Here is a 15,221-nt window from a genome sequence, read left to right on the forward strand (position 1 = left end):
GGATCTTTATTTTGAGCATCCATGTCTGTCACTTTCATCAGAGATCAGTTATTTTTTACCGGAGAAAAAGTCCTGCAAAAAGTACTTATTCTCCCATGAAAAATAAGTGATCTGTAATGGAAGTGTTGTTAAAAGCTGTGCCGTACTCATAAGGCTGGGGCCACATGGCGATATTGGCTGCTGTGTGGCAGTGCAGCCATAGAAATGAGTGAGGTTGCAGTGCAATGCACAGGTTGCCTCAGCCTCAACCTTAACCCCAGAATTGCAAAAAATAAAAAATAAAATAAAAAAATATAAAGCAAGTTTGCAGAATTTGCTTGCAATTCTAGGGTGGCGGTAGCTTGCAAGTTGCGCTGTGACCCCACTAATTTCCATGGCTGAGATCCTCAGTCACACAGCGGGTGTCAATGCCAAGACCGCTGTGTAGCCCCAGGCTAAGGCCTCTTTCACACGTCCGTGTTGACATCCGTGACAAGATGGTCGGTGGTTCACCCGTGAAGGATCCATGTTTGGTCTGTGTGTCCGGTTTCTGCCTCAGTGTGTCTGTATTCTGCGTACAATGCGAGGCTGAAAATGACCGTCATTTCCAGAACATCATCTATCAAAGGCTGTCCGTGTTGTGTCAGTGGTTTTTCGCGGACCTACAGACTTCAATGGGCGTGTCTGGCCATTAATAAGGCGGACTGACTAAACAGTGTGGTCCTAATTAGTAAATGCGGTTCATACGGGCAGCACGGTGGCTCAGTGGTTAGCTCTGGTGCCTCGCAGCGCTGGGGTCCTGGGTTTGTATCCGACCAAGGACAAGATCTGCATGGAGTTTGTATGTTCTCCCCGTGTTTGCGTGGGTTTCCCCCCACACTCCAAAGACTTACTGATAGGAAGAACATAGATGGTGAGCCCCACTGGGGACAGTTGGATGATAATGTCTGTAAAGCGCTGCGGAATATAGTAGCGCTATATAAATGCGTAAAAATATGACCGCATGGTAGTCAACTGCTATATGGGTGGTGCTCCACAGGCAAGATATGTCCATGAGACAGCCAAAAGCTCGAGCGTCGTGTGATCTACAAGTGAATTATGGTGTCTGGTAGCCGATTGTTAATGGCAACCGCGGGACCACCAACAGTCAGCACTAATGCACACTGAGGTCATTTGTAGACTGCATGAACTTCAGGTTTTTGGACACAACATGGCCGCCGGTGAGCCTAAACCACACTAATGCTGCAGCTGTACACTGTGGGGGACATTTATCAAACTGGTAGAGAAACCAGTAGAAATGCCTTAGTTGCCCAAAGGAGCTCTGAAAAATGAAAGGTGGATTCTGACTGGTTGCTATGGGCAACTGAGCCAGTTTTCCTGTATACCAGTTTGGATAAATCTCTGCTGCTAGTAGATTGATTGCCCATATTAACCAATCAAAACACAGCTTTCTTTCAAGAACAGAATACATAATGTGCTGTGATTGGTTAATAACGGTACACACTCAGATTGGGTCACTGTCACTAGTGGGGTACCTCAGGGGTCAGTATTGGGCCTTATTCTCTTCAATATATTTATTAATGATCTTGTAGAAGGCTTGCACAGTAAAATATCAATTTTCGCAGATGACACTAAACTGTGTAAAGTAATTAACACTGAAGAGGACAGTATACTGTATATATATATATTACAGAGGACAGTATACTGTATGTATATATATTACAGAGGACAGTATACTGTATATATATATATATATATATACTACAGAGAACAGGATGCTGCTACAGAGGGATCTGGATAGATTGGAGGCTTGGGCAGATAAGTGGCAGATGAGGTTTAACACTGATAAATGTAAAGTTATGCACATGGGAAGGAATAATGCAAGTCACCCGTACATACTAAATGATAAAACACTCGGTAACACTGACATGGAAAAGGATCTAGGAATTTTAATAAACAGCAAACTAAGATGCAAAAACCAGTGTCAGGCAGCTGCTGCCAAGGCCAATAAGATAATGGGTTGCATCAGAAGGGGCATAGATGCCCGTGATGAGAACATAGTCCTACTACTTTACAATCATTAGTCAGACCACACATGGAGGACTGTGTACAGTTCTGGGCTCCAGTGAACAAGGCAGACATAGCAGAGCTGGAGAGGGTCCAGAGGAGGGCAACTAAAGTAATAACTGGAATGAGGTAACTACAGTACCCAGAAAGATTATCAAAATTAGGGTTATTCACGTTAGAAAAAAGATGACTGAGGGGAGATCTAATTACTATGTATAAATATATCAGGGGTCAGTACAGAGATCTCTCCCATCATCTATTTATCCCCAGGACTGTGACTGTGACAAGGGGACATCCTCTGCGTCTGGAGGAAAGAAGGTTTGTACACAAACATAGAAGAGGATTCTTTACGGTAAGAGCAGTGAGACTATGGAACTCTCTGCCTGAGGAGGTGGTGATGGTGAGTACAATAAAGGAATTCAAGAGGGGCCTGGATGTATTTCTGGAGCGTAATAATATTACAGGCTATAGCTACTAGAGAGGGGTCGTTGATCCAGGGAGTTATTCTAATGCCTGATTGAGTCGGGAAGGAATTTTTTATTCCCCTAAAGTGGGGAAAATTGGCTTCTACCTCACAGGGTTTTTTTTTGCCTTCCTCTGGATCAACTTGCAGGATAACAGGCCGAACTGGATGGACAAATGTCTTTTTTCGGCCTTATATACTATGTTACTATGTAGTATGGGCAACATAGACAGCTTTTGCTTTAGGCAGTCTTCTTTTTTTTTTCTTTTTTTTGCCCATAGCATCCAATCACAGTGCAGCTTTCATTTCATATTCTGCCCTTGAATAATCAAAGCTGTGCTGCGATTGGCTGCTATGGGCAACAAAGACAGCTTCCTAAATCTGCCAAAATGGCTCCTTGGATTCATCCATGTCTATAAATGCTAAAGTATCCCACGCCTATATCACAATAATGTAACTAGTTCTTCTACAAAGACTATAAACCTATAAATAAAAAATCCAACATCAAAAGGTTTCCTGTCCAACCTGCTGCTCTCTGTGTATTCACTAGGCCTCATTACAGCTTTATGGCCTTAAAGGGATTGTCTCATGAAGACAACCCCTGTCTACATTTTCCACTAGGGTATATGGACATCATACTTAATGCATACCGGGCCCCACCATTTAAATCCCGACTACACCACGGTCCCCGACGTCTTCTAAGGCCTCATGCATACGACCGCTATTGGCCGATGCCCGTATTGCGGCCTGCAAACAGCTGGTCCACAATATACAGGCAGCGGCCGTTTCTGCACCACATCACAGATGCAGACCCATTCAATGGGTCCACAATTCGGAAGGTGCAGCGCAGAATGGAGGCACGGAACTCCATGTGCTGTCCCCATCCACACATCAGTTCCATAGCCCCACAAAAAAAAAATAGAACATGTCCTATTCTTGTCCGTATTGTGGACAAGGATAGGACTGCTCTATTGTGAGCTGGACGCACACGGCCGCTATCCATGTTTTACGGGCCTCAAAACGGACACTGTGGTGTGCATGAGACCTAAGGTCTCATGCACATGACCGTATTTTTCACCCCACTGCTGTTTTTTGTGGACAGCCCACTGACCCATTGATTTCTGTAGGGCCATGAACAAATCTATTTTTTTTGGAGGTCCCTTTTTCCCATTCTGCAAGTGTCCTATCCTGGTCCGGATTATAGATGAGAATAGTGCGGAAAATGCGGAATACATAAGGTGTCTATATTTCACGGATCCTTGTTTGCAGACCAAATACGGACACGCCTAAGGACCCCTACACAAATCTACCCTGGTCAATTTTTGCTCATAAAAAACAAAAAAAAAAAAAAAAACACACACCATAGAAAACGCTCACGTGGCTTTTCATACCACATTTAGTTTTTATTGCAGTCTTCAGTGACTTTTTGGGAAAAACAATGTTTGCACAGGTTTATTTTCTGCGCCTCTTCTGTGTTATGCAGGACAAGCCAGGACTTCCGAAAAAAAAAAAAACGTGCTTTAGGTCGCTCTCCATTCTGTCCAAGAGATAATGAGGGGATGAAGGGAGGACCCCGTTCTATTACCCCTAACAGGCTTTATAAAACTACATGGGTTTTTAAACTGGACAGTCCCTTTAAGGCCCCTTTCACACGGGCGAGTATTCCACGCGGATGCGATGCGCGAGTTGAACGCATTGCACCCGCACTGAATACCGACCCATTCATTTCTATGGGGCTGTTCACATGAGCCGTGATTTTCACGCATCACTTGTGCGTTGCGTGAAAATCGCAGCATGCTCTAGCAAGCAAGCAAGTGCGGATGGGGTGCGATTTTCACGCACGGTTGCTAGGAGACGATCGGGATGGAGACCCAATCATTATTATTTTCCCTTATAACATGGTTATAAGGGAAAATAATAGCATTCTGAATACAGACTGCATAGTAAAATAGCGCTGGAGGGGTTAAAAAAAAAAAACTAATAATTTAACTCACCTTAGTCCACTTGATCGCGCAGCCCGGCATCTCCTTCTGTCTCCTTTGCTGAACAGGACCTGTGGTGACATCACTCCGGTCATCACATGATTCATCACATGACCTTTTACCATGGTGATGGATCATGTGATGGCCAGAGTGACGTCACCACAGGTCCTGAAGGAGATGCCGAGTAGCACGATCAAGTGGACTAAGGTGAGTTAAATTATTTATTTATTTTAACCCCTCCAGCGCCATTTTACTTTGCATTCTGTATTCGGAATGCTATTATTTTCCCTTATAACCATGTTATAAGGGGAAATAATACAATCTACACAACACCGATCCCAAGCCCGAACTTCTGTGAAGAAGTTCGGGGTACCAAACATGCACGATTTTTCTCACGCGAGTGCAAAACGCATTACAATGTTTTGCACTCGCGCGGAAAAATCTAAGGCCTCTTTCAGACGGGAACATGTTGCGGGAAACCAATGCGTGAAAATCGCACTGCATCTGCACTTGCTTGCGGATGCTTGCGATTTTCACGCGGCCCCATTCACTTCTATGGGGCCTGCGTTGCATGAAAAACGCAGAATATAGAGCATGCTGCGATTTTCACGCAACGCACAAGTGATGCGTGAAAAATCACAGCTCATGTGAACAGCCCCATAGAAATGAATGGGTCGGTATTCAGTGCGGGTGCAATGCGTTCACCTCACGCATCGCATCCGCGCGGAATACTCGCCCGTGTGAAAGGGGCCTAAATGTTAATAAAAAATATAAAAAAAACACTCCTAAACAATGTGAAGTAGAGTCATCCTCTGGCTACAGCTGCACTAGAATCAGGAAGATAATCTTGCAGATAGGATCAGACACGTGGCGTCTATTTTAATACACGCGTCGTAGTAAGTGGCCGAGCGACAAGCGCTGAAGAACGGAGGCGACTTAATACCTTCTCCACGGGGTGGAAGAAACCTGAACTATTATCCGATTATGAAATATATTTGTCACCCTTGATCATCATTACAGTTCCTAGAGTCACGTCACAAGGACGGAAACTCGTGCCACACAAAATCCCTGGCGACCATAATCCCGGCCTCATTAACACTCCAGTAAATCCTCCCATCTCTTCTAGTAAAACAGAACATAGACAAGCAATGCACAGAAACACAAGGATCTGACGTCTCTCAGTTATATCTCACTTGTAGGAAAGCTGGAGGACATACAAGATGGTCACCATTTCCACGCTAAAGCCTCATGCACACGACCGTATGTATTTTGAGGTCCGTAATTGTGCATCTGCAAAATACGGACACTGTCCGTGTCGCATCTGCATTTTTTGTGGACCCATTAACTTCAAAGGGTCCGCATTTTGTGGCCAAGTATAGGACATGTTCTACCTTTCCGCAGAATGGACATACAGATGCGCAAAGCAATGTGTGTCTGTTCCGCAAAAAGATAGAACGTGTCCGCAAAATGCAGACCATGGACCCATTAAAGTGAACTGGGCCGCAAACAAAATGCAGACGGTCTAGATACTACATCAACATTTGTGGATCCAGGATTTGCGGACCGCAAAACAGATATGGTCGTATGCATAAGGCCTTATACTAAGGGCTCATTCACACGAACGTGTGCTGCCCGTTGCCGTATTGTGGACCGCATTTGCGGATCCGCAATCCACAGGCACTGTTCTGTGTGCATTCCGCATCACGGATGCGGACCCATTCACTTCATCGGGTCCGCAAATCTGGAGATGCGGAATGGTGCGGAACGGAAGAACGGAACACTACGGGGTGCTTTCTGGGGTTCCGTTCAGTGCCTCCGCACCGCAAAAAGATAGAACAGATCTTTTTGCAGAACTGACGGATCGCGGACCCATTCAAGTGAATGGGTCTGCGATCCCCATGCGGCTGCCCCACGGACGGTGCCCGTGCATTGCGGTCGTGTGAACAAGCCCTAATTGCCACCCAGATTTTTCAGGCTCCTGACTAGTTACGCAGCAGTGTGGGACCAGGTGGACATCCCTGTAGGAGCTTCAATAGTAGCTATGGTGGATTTTGCTACCCAGTTTCTCTATAAAATCAGATGCAGGTAAGAAATGTGTGAAAATAATCTTTAAAAGGGGTTGTTCTTCTGGGGGTCTTTCTGCAGACCAACCCTTGTGGCCGTACCTGCAGAGGGAAGCATACTTATCCGCTCCCCACAGGTAGACCCCAAATCCTTCGCACCCCGACCACAGGGCTTGGGTGCCCCGCTGTCTACATCCATTTGATGTCACTGCAGCAACCTGCACCCCTTGCGTCAGGTCAACTGGTCATGTGACACAAAGGGGTACAGATCACTACTGCAGCAGTGTAAAAACGGATGTTGACAGTGGCGGGACCTGAGCGATGCAGCAAGGAGCAGGCAACCAGTGGTGCGGAGCTTCCCTCCGCAGGTCCGGCTCCAAAGGAGGTCTGCCAAAAGACCCTCAGAGGTGAACTAGCCATTTAGAAGGAGGAGTTGTCCCACCATAACACATTCCGACTGCTGGGACTACTATCAAAAATAAGAACGGGGGTCCCCGAGTCCCCCAAATGAATGAAGTTATGGTCGAACATGCGCGGGTGCCTTCTCCATTCATTTTTCCAGCAGTCCCATAGAATTGAATGAACGCCCCATTCACTAGGAGACCAGTTCTCGTGATCATTAGGGGTCCCAGCAGTCGACCCCAGACCGATCAGATACTTACCACCTCTCCTGTAGACAACCCCTTTAATGTCAATTTTCGGATCAGAGGCGTAACTTCTGGTTTCCTATATCCAATCCCAAATTGTAACAGGCCCTCCATCTACAATGTGCCATTTATAATGCTGGTCTCTGGGCCCCTTTAGGGTCCATTCACACGTCCTTAGAATGGGTCCGCATCCATTCCGCAAATTCCAGAACGGGTGCGGGCCCATTCATTCTCTATGGGGCAGGAATGGATACGGACAGCACAAAGTGTGCTGTCCGCATCCGCATTTCCGGAGCGCACGTCCGATCTGTCCTATTCTTGTCCGCCAACAACAATAGGCAGTTCTATGGGGGTGCCAGCCGGGTGTATTGCGAATCCGCAATACACTACGGACGTGTGAATGGACTCTTAGGCTCCATTCACACGTCCGTGGTGTGTTGCGGACCCGCAAATTGCGGATCCGCAACACACCCGCCGGGCATCCCTATAGAAATGCCTATTCTTGTCCGCAAGCTGCGGACAAGAATAGGACATGTTCTATCTTTTGCGGAGCTGCGGACCTGAAGATCGGGGCCGCACTCCGCAAATTCGGATGCTGACAGCTGTCCGCATCCATTCCGTCCCCATAGAAAATGAATGGGTCCGCACCCGTTCCGCAAAATTGCGGAACGAATGCGGACCCATTTGCGGACCAAGTGTGGCTGCTACCTCTCTACCCCTATAGCGGTGCCCCTAATGGGACTGTAATAATTTAAGGACTCATGCACACGAACGTATTTTCTTTCCGTGTCCGTTCAGTTTTGTTTTTTTTGCGGACGGTATGCGGAACCATTCACTTCAACGAGTCCGCAAAAAAAACGGAAGTTACTCTGTATGCATTCCGTTTCCGTATGTCCTATTATTGTCTGCATTACTGACAAGGATAGGACTGTTCTATGAAGGGCCAGCTGTTCCGTTCCGCAAAATCCGGAATGCACACGGATGTCATCCGTATTTTTTGCGGATCCGTTTTTTGCGGACCACAAAATACATACGGCCGTGTGCATGAGGCCTAAGCCTCATTCACACGTCCGTGTCCATGCTCAAATCCGTGAGCAGGTGGTCAGTGATGCATCCGTGAAGATGTCCGTAAAGGATCCGTGTGTCAGTTTTTTTGCTGTCCGGGTTTCATCCGTGTTTCACTGACACTGAACAGCTGAAAAATAATTTTCAAAGCATCTCTTCTTAATGATCCATGCAACACGGATGGCATAACCAAGCGGTCACAAGCCACTTGGGGACACTCCACTGCTTCAGCCAATGAGTGGCCTCAACAGTGAACGTGATCCCGTTCTTACGGAAATCCAGTGAAGAGAACCACAGGAATGGCGCAGTGAGGAGTATGGATTCCTCTACAGGTACCGCTGTCTGGGTAGCAAATTCGGAACCCCCCTTTAACATGTCCTCTCCTTTAGGCCCCATTCACACAACTGTGGGGCTGCTGTGGCCGTGTTGTGGCCTGCAAACCGCAAAACAAGGGCAACGGTTGTGTGCACTCCGCATCGCGGTGCAGAACTATTTACTTTAATGGGTCTGTGTTCCGCAAGATGAGGCGAAAAATAGTACATACCCTATCTTTTGCAGGCCGGACCTCCGCACCGCAAAAGACAGAACATTTTTTATCGTTCGGATCGTGAACTAATCTTGTGGACCCATTAGGCTGCATGTGGACAGTGCCCGTCTTTTGGGGTCCACAACAGGGGCACGGAGGCCCCACGGTCGCGTGAATGGGGCCCTTATGATCCACTCCTGATTTTGTCTTCAGAAACTGTATAAAAAAAAAACAAAAAAAACTGTAGGCGCCTGCAAACTAACTCTGATGCAGATATTACTATTAGGGCTCACGCACACGAATGTGTTCCGGCCGGGCCCGTGCGACAGACCGCAAATTGCGGAAGCAGGACCCATACACTTGAATGGGGTCCGCGATCCGCATCTGACGGTCCGCACTGAAAAAAAGTAGTGCATGCAACGACAGAAAAACCACGGAAGCACTCTGTAGCGCTTCCAATCCATGCCTCTGCTCCGCACCGCATCTCTCGGATATCCGTGATACGATGTGCACGTTGCCGCAATACGGGGCACGGCCGGGCAATGGTTTTGTACATAAGCCCTAATCCAATCTTACAAACCCCCCCAACCCAAGGAATCTGACCAGTGTCTGCAGATGAATGACAGGTAGAGCGGTCAGGAAAGGAATTCAGCGTATCGACAATATCAGCGATGCCTGAAAACTTCCGGTAAAGATTGTATCCGTCCTGGCTGTAAAGCAGATTGTCCCCGACACATTTGTGTATTTCCATCAACAACACTCTTCTTCCGCGTGTAGACGTTTTATGCAAACAGGTATTGCCCATAAAAATAGAAACCGTCTCGCTAGTGCCCCCTTTTGGCAGCTCACTCAGCCGGCCAGAATCCTGTACCCTACTGATGAGGGGCAAACACCCCAAAACAGCAGATGGATATTCTGCTTCCAAAGCCTGGTAAACAGTAAGGCCCCTTTCACACGGGCGGGTTTTCCACGCGGGTGCAATGGTTGAGGTGAACGCATTGCACCCGCACTGAATCCGGACCCATTCACTTCAATGGGGCTGTGTGCATGAGCGGCGATTTTCACGCACCACTTGTGCGTTGCGTGAAAAATTGCAGCATGTTTTATATTCTGCGGTATTCACGCAACGAAGACCCCATAGAAATGAATGGGGCTGCGTGATTTTCACACATGGTTGCTAGGACATAACAGGGATGAGCAACCCCGGAGACCCCATTAAAGTAAATTCACTGTATTATTTTCCCTTATAACATGGTTATGAACGGAAAATAATAGCATTCTTAATACAGAATGCGAAGTAAAATGTCGATTAAGGGGTTAAAAAATAAATAAAAAACTTGCCTCACCGACTTGATTGCGCAGCCGACATCATATTCTTTCTTCTTCTTTCAGGACCTGCAAAAGGACCTTTGATGACATCATCGCGCTCATCACGTGGTGACGTCAGCGCAGGTCCTGCTGAATGAAGATAGAAGGATCTTCTATCTTCATTCAGCAGGACCTGCGCTGACGTCAAAGGTCCTTTTTGCAGGTCCTGAAAGAAGAAGAAAGAAGATGATGCCGGCTGCGCGATCAAGTGGGTGAGGCGAGTTAATTTTTATTTATTTTTTTAACCCCTCAATCGGCATTTTACTAAGCATTCTGTAGTAAGAATGCTATTATTTTCCATTATAATCATGTTATAAGGGAAAATAATAAAACCTACAGAACACCTAACCCAAACCCGAACTTCAGTGAAGAAGTCCGGGAACGGGTCTGGGTACCACATTCAGTTTTTTATCACGCGCGTGCAAAACGCATTGCACCCGCGCGATAAAAACTGAACGACGCAACGCAATCGCAGTCAAAACTGAACTGAAATTGCGTGCGCACTCGCGCAGGTTTCCCGCAATGCACACACGACGCATCCGGAATGCCCGTGTGAAAGAGGCCTAAGACTTTGACTGATGGGAACCACATCCAAAAAAGGTGGCGCTAGCGAGTGATACAACTGAAGTCACATGATGCAGTTTAAAGGAGTTTCCCGGCCTGTACTAACATGTGGAGAGACTATACTTGGAGCAGTGCTTACCCCTTTCTGCTGCTAGGATGTGCCCCCAATGTCTGACAGGCGCAGGTCCCAGAGCCTTAAAACTGAGCCTGCAAAGTACATGCACAGCCGACCTCCATTCACTTCTATGGGACTGCAGAAAATAGCCAAGCGCCGTTGAAATCAACGGGAAATGCACTGCGCAAGCGCGGCTACAGCTCCATTCATTTCTATGGGGCTTACGGAAATAGCCGAGACAGCTCTCTGCAATTTTCGGCGCTCCCATATAAATGAATGGACGAAGACCGCGCTTGCGTGGTGCGTCCTCCTGCACTTTGCGGGCTCCGTTCTAAGGATAGGTGGGACCCACACCGATCAGACATTGGGGGCATAACCTAGCAATATACCCCCAATGTCCAAGACGATACTACCCCTTTAAGGTACAGGCCCAGAGAAGCTCTCTCTATAGAGCTTGTGATAAATATGACCAGGCTAGGTAGAGGACTACTCAGCATAAAGGGGTTCTCCGAATGTTTAATAGTATCAGATCAGTGGGGGAGAGGTTTGAAGAGGCCGCGGGGCTCATGGGAGGTCTGGTGCACTCTGCGGCCTCCTCACAGCTTACCAAGCAGAGCGCCATCTACTGGAAAGAGGTTTTGTAGCTCAGCCCCGTTCACTTGAAGGGGACTGAGCGGCACCTAGGCCAGTGGTGAAACTACAACTCCCAGCATGCTCCATTCATTTCTATGGAGTTCTGAGAACAGTCAAGCAAGTGTGCATCTTGGGAGTTGTAGTTTTACCACAGCTGGAGTGGCGGAGGTTAGCCAAGGAAGGTGACAACGCAGGCTACTGTGACTACTATTAGTTTGCAGATGTCGTGTAGTAAAAAAGCTGCGGCTTTTAAAGGCCCCGTCTCGCACCCAATCTACCATCATTGGGGCATATTTATTAATGCAATTGCATCAGTCCAGGATAAACACCAAGGGGGTCATTTATCAACCTGGTGTCAAGTAGAACTGGCTTAGTTTCTCATAGCAGCCAATCAGATTCCACCTTTCATTTTCCAAAGGAGCGGTGAAAAATGAAAGATGGAATCTGATTGGTTGGTTGCTATGGGTAACTAAGCCAGTTCTACTTTACACCTGTTTGATAAATGACCCCCCAAATCTATCAAACCGCGCACCATTGGGCAAAGGGTGGGGAACAAAGGGGACATAGTGATACGGACTGCCACGGAAAGAGCCGCTGTGGCTGAGGAGCAGCACGCCGCATCCACAGGAGAGTGTCCGCAATAAGGACGGTGATAATAAACAAGAATGATAGTAGTAGTAGTAGTAATACTAATATGGTAGTAGTAATAATAATAATATGGTAGTAGTAATAGCAATAATGTTATAAATGATAGTAGTAGTAATAATGAAAGTAGTAATAATAATGGTAGTATTAGTAATATTAAGAACTACAGTAATAAAAATGAGTAGTAGTAGTAGCAGCTGTAGTGGCAATATAAATTATAATATGGTTGTAGTAAGAAGAATTATAGTAGTAATAATATTTAGAATGATAATACTAGCAATGACAGTAGTAGTAATAATAAGAATGACAGTAGTAATAAGGATAGTATTAGTAATAAGGACAGTAGTAGTAATAATAAGAATGACAGTAGTAATAAGGATAGTATTAGTAATAAGGACAGTAGTAGTAGTAATAATAATGAGAATGACAGTAGTAGTAGTAATAATAATAATAATAAGAAGAAGAATGACAGTAGTAGTAATAATAATGACATTAGTAAAGTAGCAATGATAAGGACAGTAGTAGTAGTAATAATAAGAATGACAGTAGTAGTAATAAGCTTAGTATTAGTAATAAGGACAGTAGTAGTAATAATAAGAATGACAGTAGTAGTAATAAGGATAGTATTAGTAATAAGGACAGTAGTAGTAATAATAAGAACGACAGCAGTAAGGATAGTATTAGTAGCAATGATAATGACAGTAGTAATAATAACAATGACAGTAGTAATAATAATAATAATAAGATTGACAGTAGTAGTAGTAAGGATAATATTAGTAGCAATGACAGTAGTAATAATAACGATGACAGTAGTAGTAATAGTAGTAAGGATAGTATTAGTAACAATATATAATAATAAATACCAATAATAAAACACTAGATCAGTCACGTCGCACAGAACCACTACCTGGATGATGGGGGTTATCGTTCCCCGAGCTTCCCCCACATGCAGGGCAGCACAGATGTAGCAGAGCTGAGCCGGTGCACTCCCTGTGCTAGCAGTGTGTGTGTATTTGCTGGGAGGATTCCCCCAGCACAGTGATAACAGCGCACACCTTCCAGAGTTACAGGACACGCTCGGCTCAGCTACATCTGTGTAGTGGCTGCGCCGCCTCCCCCTGGCAGACAGGCGGTTACTGTTTGCCCGGCCTCCCTCCCCGGGGGTCTCCCTACCTGCTCCCCGGTGTCAGCACGTCCTCCCCCGGGCAGCCCGTCACCCTTTCTCCTCACTGGAGGCTCCGACAAGTCAGAAGTCAGCCCGTCCACAGCGGGCCCCGCCCAGGGAGAGTCATGAGACTGCCCCTCTCCCTGCCGGGACCAGCGCCCCCTGCCGGCTGCTGCGCGCACAGGCAGGAAGATGTCCCGGGGCTGATGTGCCGCCCGCTGCTGTCAGTGGCCATATAATACAGGGGGGTCTGACCTAATTCACACCACAGCCGCTGCAGAACTTCTTTATCAAGCAGTAGAGCTTTACATCAGCCAATGATTACTACAAGCTTGTACTACAGACCGCAGCTTCTGCAGAACTTCTTTGTGACCAGAATGAGACTTTATCTCAATATATATATATATATGCTATGCTGTTCATAGGATGCATAGTGCCTCAGCTGCTGCAGAACATCAAAGTGTTGTTTCATGTTTATGGAAGGGAGGTATCCGTTAGATGGCCCCCCCTTAGACTGAGGATGCATGTTTATGGGACGCTAACACTCGACATGCCTGATCAGGGGCGCACCGAGCCTTTCTGCTGCCTGAGGCGAAAACTGAAACGGCACCCATTCCCCCAATGCCAATTCCTCAACCTACCCCCTTTGCCACCATGAAAGCGCTCATTGCCCGTGGCCCTTCCGTTGCTCCCCTCTTGCTCCTACCTGGTGCTGCCTGAGGCGATCGCCTCAGCTGACCTCCTTGGTGGCGCACCCCTGTGCCTGATCATTATTTCTTCGGACCGCACACATTCACTTGCTGGATTTTCTGAGATTAGAAAAAAGAAATGGCAGTTTTTTTTTTTTAGAAACAGCGCCCCTTTTGTCCATGGGTTGAGCCTGGTATTGCAGCTCAGACCTATTAAAGGGGCCACCCATCAAAAAACGTATATATCCACTATCTTATCTATATGATCTGTGGGGGTCCGACTGCTATGACCCCCTCCCTGCCATGTTCACGCAGGTATGGGACTGACAGTCTCATAGAGCAGCAGACAGGCGCGATCACCGCTCTGTTCACACAAGGAAAATGGGACCCCCACTCTTGTGATCAGCGGAGGTCCCAGCAGTCATACACTGATATACAGAAGAGCGCTTGGAATTGGTGAGGATGGGGGAGGTAGGACAATTTTAATTTTTACAGCTATGATGAACTTCGGTGACTGAGGAAGATCAGGCGAACTCTGAAACACCTCCTTTGTGCCCTAAGATATCGTATCCCGTCCCTGCACTTGAATACTGCAATACCAGATGTAGCCAGGGTACAAGAGTGGCGCTGTATCTGGAAAAAAAATGTGATGAGACCTGTCTTGTCATCTCACGAGGTCAGATTATGCAGGTTTCCCAGTGCTTTCATAGACAGCTACGTTCATTACAGTCCTGGACATTTTCTGTGGCTCATGTTATTTTCGGGGGGGGGTTGTGAAATGTAGAATTACATAAGAGCCATTCGAACAAGTCTGCCCAGTCGAAGGGTTCCTGACACGTTGAGCAAGGCGTCTGATCTGCAGGTAGCACGTTCTAGAGCAGGAGGAGCGGAGCTCATCTATACAGTACCTTGCAAAAGTGTTCGCCCCCTCAGGCCTCATGTATATGACACCAATAAAAGTCTATGGGGCTATTCACGTGGCCGTTCTTTTAACGGTCAGTGAATAGCGTCTGTCCAAAAATAGGACATGTCCTATTTTTGACTGTTTCCATGACCAGTCGGACCCCATTGAAATCAACTGCTTAGACAGGAGTGGACCCGTCTAACGGTCTTTAAAAACGGGTACACTTTAACAATATGGCCCCCTCTCCTCATCCACTGGATCGCTCTGCAGCAGTCTCTCCTCTCCTCATTGAGCAGGACCTGCGATATGCCTGATGACGTGGCCACATGGGAGCGCGCGGTGACGT

At 46.7% G+C, this 15,221-nt stretch overlaps 1 protein-coding gene across 2 annotated transcripts in view; it reads right to left on the bottom strand.

Moving 5' to 3' along the window:
* Window positions 1-13,382, bottom strand: part of LOC121003102 (dynamin binding protein) — a 123,850-nt gene extending 110,468 nt beyond the window's left edge. For both annotated transcript variants that reach the window (XM_040434676.1, XM_040434678.1), the window contains exon 1: window positions 13,291-13,382. The gene's annotated coding sequence lies outside the window, so the exon portion shown is untranslated. The remainder of the gene's footprint in view (window positions 1-13,290) is intronic.
* Window positions 13,383-15,221: the final 1,839 nt, after the last annotated feature.

Source organism: Bufo bufo, chromosome 6 (genome assembly GCF_905171765.1).
Source record: "Bufo bufo chromosome 6, aBufBuf1.1, whole genome shotgun sequence".
Lineage (NCBI taxonomy): Eukaryota > Metazoa > Chordata > Amphibia > Anura > Bufonidae > Bufo > Bufo bufo.